This window comes from Pongo pygmaeus, chromosome 10 (genome assembly GCF_028885625.2).
Source record: "Pongo pygmaeus isolate AG05252 chromosome 10, NHGRI_mPonPyg2-v2.0_pri, whole genome shotgun sequence".
In the NCBI taxonomy this organism is placed as follows: domain Eukaryota; kingdom Metazoa; phylum Chordata; class Mammalia; order Primates; family Hominidae; genus Pongo; species Pongo pygmaeus.
Genome location: NC_072383.2, coordinates 119,335,073 through 119,342,154, shown reverse-complemented (window position 1 = coordinate 119,342,154; position 7,082 = coordinate 119,335,073).

Genomic DNA, 7,082 nt, shown 5'->3' with positions numbered 1-7,082 from the left:
ACAGGCGTGAGCCACTGCGCCCGGCCTACCTTTTTAACAACCTTTCTCACCACCTAGTGAGCAATATCAGGGCAGGGACAAAGTCCTCTTGTGTTCTCAGAGCCTAGTGCAGGCCTGGCACAGTAGGTACTCAGGGAAACCCAGTGGAAGGGAGGTAGGAATTCTGTAATGCAGGCTGGGGACCTCACATCTCACATGAGACTGGTACATGAGTGAGGTTGGGCTGTGGGCTTCCCCGAGCCTCCCTTCTCCCAAGAAGGCCCTGGCCACTTGGAGAGGCCTGGAGCAGAGGTCACGGAGGGACCACTGGGGGCTGAGGTCATAAATGTCCAGGCCGAGGGAGTGGAGTCCTCTTCCAAGTGCCAAACGCCTGGGCAGTAACAAGTGAACGACATGTCTGTCTCCCCAATAAAGAGTGTCCCAGGCCAGACACAGTCGCTCATGCCTGTAATTCCAGCACTTTGGGAGGCTAAGGAGGCAGATCACCCAAGCTTAGAAGTTTGAAATCAGCCTGGGAAACATGGAAAAACCCCATCTCTACACACACACACACACAAAAATTAGCCAGGCATGGTGGTGCACGCCTGTAGTCCCAGCTACTTGGGAGGCTGAGGTGGGAGGATCACCTGAGCCCAGGGAAGTGAAGGCTGCAGTGAGCCATGATTGCACCACTGCACTCCAGCCTGGGTGACAGAGTGAGATTCTGACTCAAAAAAAAAAAAAGTATCCCGGCCAGGCGCGGTGGCTGACACCTGTAATCCCAACACTTTGGGAGGCCGAGGTGGGCAGCTCATGAGGTCAGGAGTTCGAGACCAGCCTGACCAACATGGTGAAACGCCATCTCTACTAAAAATACAAAAATATTAGCTGAGTGTGGTGGCATGTGCCTGTCATCCCAGCTACTCGAGAGGCGGAGGCAGGAGAATCGCTTGAACACGGGAGGCAGAGGTTGCAGTGAGCAGGGATCGCCTCACTCCACTCCAGCCTGGGCGACAGTGTGAGACTCCGTCTAAAACAGTGTCCCGATAAAGAATGTCATGCAGTGGTTACTTCCATGGGCTATGCAGGCAGGCAGACTGGGTTTCAAATCCTAGCTCTGTTACCTCCCAGTTATGTGACCCTGGAGGAGTGACTTCACCTCTCTGGTGTTCGCTCTGCTCATCTGTAAAACTGAGCATAATACGGCCGGGCATGGTGGCTCACGCCTGTAATCCCAGCACTTTGGGAGGCTGAGGCGGGAAGATCACTTGAGGCCAGGAGTTCAAGACCAGCCTGGGCAACATAGTGAGACCTCATCTCTACTAAAAGTAGAAATAAAAATTAGCCAGGCATGGTGGCATGCACCTATAGTCCCAGCTATGTGGGAGGCCAAGATGGGAGGATCGCTTGAGCCCCAGGAGTTCAAGGTTGCAGTGAGCTATGATCATGCCACTGCACCAAAGCCTGCAAGACAGAGCAAGACCCTGTCTCAACAAAAAAAGGAATCTGGGGAAAACACAATAACAATCATAATAGTACAAAGAATAATTCACTGAGTCTTTACAACCATTAAAGGAGGTGGGTACTCTCTCCTTGTGCCCATTTTATAGATGATGAAATTGAGGCCTGAGGGTATGCAGGACATAGGTAGCTGAGGCTGGATTTAAATCAGGCAGTCTGCGTCCTCCCAGTCTGAGTCCTCTAACCCTTTAACCACTGCCCTACACTGCTCTCAAAGCCCCAAGGCCTACCTTTCCTGTAAGTCTGGCTGCTGCTCACCAAACAGATCAGCTGCATGATCTCAGGCATGTGAACCTCTCTCTGGGCCTTAGTTTTCCCACCTTCCCAGAGAGGTCACAGGAGCCAGTGCTGAAGGACACTCCCTTTTGGTTTAACCATCCAGGCCATGGCCAGCGTCGGGCTGGAGCTGGTGACCCACTGACCAGCTAGCCCCAGCTGGGGCAACACACTCCATGGGCTGGACTGTCACAGGCGGGTCACCGCACATTGACAGCTGTACTATCCCCTCCACATTGGTGGGGTTCTGGCCTCTGCCTATTTCCAGCCCCCCAGGGTCCTTGAGGGAGGCTGCAGCGGCCACCCCCAGATGTCTATTCCTGTCCCTGGCCTAGCGCCGTGCTGGGGAAGCAGCAGCTATTTTGAGGTCCTTCTCCCTCCAAGTGTGAGCGGTGGGAACGCGCTGGGAACATCCCGAACTGGGAGGCCGCCCGCCCGCCACAGCCTTGCCTTGGATCCGGGCCACACCAGTCCTGTGGCTCTGCCTCTTCTCCTAAGATCAGCTCTGGCAATGTGATCAGCTCTGATCACAGCCACCGCCCTGGGATAACCCAGGAGAACTGATTGCAAGGGGCTTCTGCTGGAGATGGGAGCACAGGGTGGCTGGGCTTTGCCCCTGGGGGGAGGACTGGACCCACTAGCTGGGAGAAGGAACCACTCTGAGCTTGAAATTGGGGACAACATTGAGAATGGTACTATAAAAATACCTGGCCAGCCGCAGTGGCTCATGCCTGTAATCCCAGCACTTTGGGAGGCCAAGGTGGGAAGATTGCTTGAGCCCAGGCCTTCAAGACCAGCCTGGGCAACATAGCGAGACCCTGTCTCTATTACATTTTAATGTATATTTTTTTAAAATACCTGACATTTCTTGAGTGCTCACGATTAAACAGGCCTTGTTCTAAACATGTGACATGAAGGTAAAGTGTTTAATCCTCACAGAAGGGTAACAGGTTCAGAGAGGGAAAGTGACTTGCCCAAGGTCACACAGCCAGTAATGGCTGAATCAAGACTTGAACCCAGGTCAGCTGGCTCCAGTTCATGCTTTTAATCACTTTTCTCCCCTCTGAACCCTCCAAGCCCAGGGGCTAATATGAATTAGGAGAAAGACCACTAGCTTGAAGAGTCCATCCCTCTTTGTAATTGGGCCAGGCAGACTACCTCTGTGAGCTCAGCTCTCTCATCTATGAGATGGGAATAATGATAGTACCCACTTCCAGAGCTAAGGTAAGGACTGGTGTTAACATACCTTGGGCACTGGGGCTCAGTAACTTTTTTTTACTTTTTTTTTTTTTTGAGACAAAGCCTCGCTCTGTCACCCAGGCTGGAGTGCAGTGGTGCACTCATGGCTCACTGCAGCCTCAACCTCCTGGGCTCAAGCAATCCTCCCACCTCACACTCCCAAGTAGCTGGGACTACAGCCACGTGCCACCATGCCTGGCTAATTTGTACTTTTTTGTAGAGACAGGGTCTCACTTTGTTGCCCAGGCTGGTCTTGAACTCCTGGGCTCAAGCAATCCTCCTGCCTCAGCCTCTCAAAGTACTGGGATTATAGGCATGAGCCACTGTGCGTGGCCAGTAACTTCTTTAAATTATGAAACTAACATATGCACATCTCCATTTGTCTTTTCAGGATGCTACAACAAAAATACCACAGACTGGTTGGCTTAAACAACAAATATTTATTGCTTTTATTGCTCACAGTTCTGGAGGCTGGGAAGTCCAAGATTAGGGTGCCAGGAGATTCTGTGTCCTCATGTGGCAGGAGAGGGAGACAGCACTCTCCGGGGTCCCTCTTTTTTTTTTTTTTTTTTTTTGGAGACAGGACCTTGCTCTGTCACCCAGGCTGGAGTGCAGCGGTGTGATCTCAGCTCACTGCAACCTCTGCCTCCCAGGCTCAAGCTCAAGTGATTCTCCTGCCTCAGCCTCCTGAGTAGCTGGGATTACAGGCATGCACCACCATGCCCAGCTAATTTTTGTATTTTTAGGACAGACAGGTTTCACAATGTTGCCCACGCTGGTCTTAAACTCGGCCTCCCAAAGTACTGGGATTACAGGCATGGGCCACAGTCCCCAGCCTGGGGTCCCTTTTATAAGGGCACTAATACTATTCATGAGGGTTCAACTCTTATGACCTAATCACCTCCCAAAGGCCCCACCTCCTAATACCATCATCTTAAAAGTTAGAATTTCAGCATATTAATTTGAGGGAACATAAACATTCAGCACACAAACATATGGCAAAATAAAATGGAATAAAACAGGACATGGTAGAAACTAAGGCCCTCCTACTTCACACCTGAATTCCTCTCCCCAGAGGTAACCACCATCAACAGCTTCTTGGGTCACCCTTTGGAAATTTTCCATGTAAATAAAGGCAGAGAAGCCATATAGAACAGTGGTTAAGAACATGGACTGCCTGATCCAAATTCTGGCCCTGCTGTGGACAAGCTACGTGAAGCTTAGGCCAACAGTTTGTTCTTCCTGAGCCTCAGTTTCATCTGTAAAATGGGGTTAATAAAACTAAGTACCTGTTTTATAGGGTAGTTGTGAGGATTAAATGAGTCAGTCTAGGCAGTGTTTATTTGTTTATTTATTTATTTTTTGAGACAGTTTTTTGCTGTTGCCCAGGCCGGAGTGCAGTGGCACAGTCTCAGCTCACTGCAACCTCTGCCTCCTGGGTTCAAGCGATCCTCCTGCCTCAGCCTCCAGAGTAGCTGGGATTTACAGGCAACTGCCACCATGCCCAGCTAGTTTTTTGTATTTTTAGTAGAGATGGGGTTTCACCATATTGGCCAGGCTGGTCTCAAACTCCTGACCTCAAGTGATCCGCCCACCTTGGCCTCCCAAAGTGCTGGGATTGCAGATGTGAGCCACTGTGCCCAGCCTAGGCAGTGTTTAGAATGAACATTCCCTGGCCCATAGTTGTCCGATAAATACACACATACAGTGGACCCCTTCTGGTAAACACTGAAGTGGCCTTTTGCTATAACCAACGATGCTGCAAGCAAGACACATCCTCGTTCACCTGTCATTTGGCACAAATGCGACAATCTCTGTGGGAGAAATTGCTGGTGGAGAAATTGCTGGGTCAAACAGTAGAGCCCTTGTAATTTCAATTAATTTTTGCATGAGCGAATTCTCACAGCAGGCAGGGACAGGGAAAGAGGTTCACGGGGCAGCGAGGACAAAGGAGGAGCAAGATGCAATGTTTTGTCTGAAGTCCAGGGAGGGCTGCATCTGTCCCAGCAACCTGGAGGATGCGGCGGCTCCCCAAGCCCCTGGCTAAGCAGATGGAGGGTTTAATTTCATCTAGATTGTCCCCATAAGGGTTTTACAGAAAATTGGTTAAGATTCGAGGAGTAGGAACCTCTTATGAACAGTGGCTGCTTAATAAAATGCTGGAGCAGAGACAGTTTCCCTTTGCCACCATCCACAACAGCAGCGTCTGGGCTCTGACAGAAACCCCTCGGATGCCAAAGTCACCTCAGAATGGTACCCCCAGTTGCGCTCTCCTTCCTCAGCATCCTTCTAGGTCCCAGAATACAGAGTAGAGAGCACCGGGTTAAAAGCACGGGTTTTAGGGTAAGACAGATGTCCACCCAAATTCACTGTCAACTTGGGCAAGCCATTTTCCTCCTTGTGTCTCAGAGGATAATGGGCCCTACCTTCATGAGGCTGATGTGGGGACTCAATCAATCAAACCCAGAAAGGACAGTGGCCAGCACACTGGGACAGCCCAATTAATGATCACCCAGGAGACATGGATGAAGAATAAAGACAGTGACCCTGGCTGGACACGGTGGCTCAGCACTTTGGGAGGCCAAGGCAGGCAGATCACATGAGGCCAGGAGTTCGAGACCAGCCCGGCCAACATGGCAAAACCCCGTCTCTACTAAAAATACAAAAAGTAGCCAGGTATAGTGGTAGGCACCTGTAGTTCCAGCTACTCAGGAGGCTGAGGCAGGAGAATCGCTTGAACCTAGGAGGCAGAGGTTGCGGTGAGCCAAGATGGAGCTACTGCCCTCAAGCCTGTGGGACAGAGTGAGATCCTGTCTCAGAAAAAAAAAAAAAAAGACAGGCCAGTCGCGGTGGCTCACGCCTGTAATCCCAGCACTTTGGGAGGCCGAGGTGGGTGGAACGCGAGGTCAGGATATGGAGAGCATCCTGGCTAACACGGTGAAACCCTGTCTCTACTAAAAATACAAAAAATTACCCAGGCGAGGTGGCACGTGCCCGTAGTCCCAGCAACTGGGGAGGCTGAGCCAGGAGAATCGCTTGAACCCGGGAGGCAGAGGTTGCAGTGAGCCGAGATCGCGCCACTGCACTCCAGCCTGGGCGACAGAGCGAGACTCCATCTCAAAAAAAAAAAAAAAAAAAAATCTGAGAAGTCCCCAGGACGACTGTAATAATGCTAACAGTAATGACAACAGCGACCACCCCATTGATCCAGGGGATACCTGACTCAGCTAAGGGCACAGGCTGGGGTCAGACAGACGTGGATTGGGCTCTATTGTGCACCTGGGTGAGCTCACCTCTCAGAGCCTCATCGGCTTCCTCACCTGTGAGACGGGGAGGATAATGGCTCTGCGGCCCGGCTGGGGAGAGAACCGAGGAGGGGTTGGGGTGTGAGCCCCTGCCGCTGCCCCTTCGCGGCCGGCATTCCGGGGTCGGGCACGGACGGGGCACACCCCTGTCGCCGTCCAGCGGATCTCCGGGCCCCGGGGAAGGCGGCCGCTCCTCCTCCATGCCTCCGCGGGCGGATTCCCCCGCGGCCTCACGCGCCGCGCAGCGGGGACCCGGGTGATTGCAAAAAGCCGCCGGCCTCATTAGGAGACTTGTAATTAGCGGCTGGCGCAGCCCGAGCCCGCGCGGGCTAATTACCGCGGGGAGCCCGCCGCGCCGCCAACGCGCCAGCCCGCTCGCCCGGCCACCGCCGGCGTCTGCACCCTCCGGGGCCAGAAGGGGCCGGGCCTGGTCCAAGACTGGGAGGCCGCGGGCCGTGCCAATGTGCTTCCTCCCGGGGCTGTGGCTGTGGGGGAGAAGTAAATCATTTGTTCAGAACAGCGTTTACTTGCCGGGGGCGGTGGCTCACGCCTGTAATCCCAACACTTTGGGAGGCCGAGGCGGGCGGATCACTTGAAGTCAGGAGTTTGAGACCAGCCTGGCCAACATGGTGAAATCTCTACTAAAAATACAAAATTAGCCGGGCGTCGTGGCAGGCGCCTGTAATCCCAGCTACTCTGGAGGCTGAGGCAGGAGAATTGCTTGAACCCGGGAGGCAGAGGCTGCAGTGAGCCGACATCGCG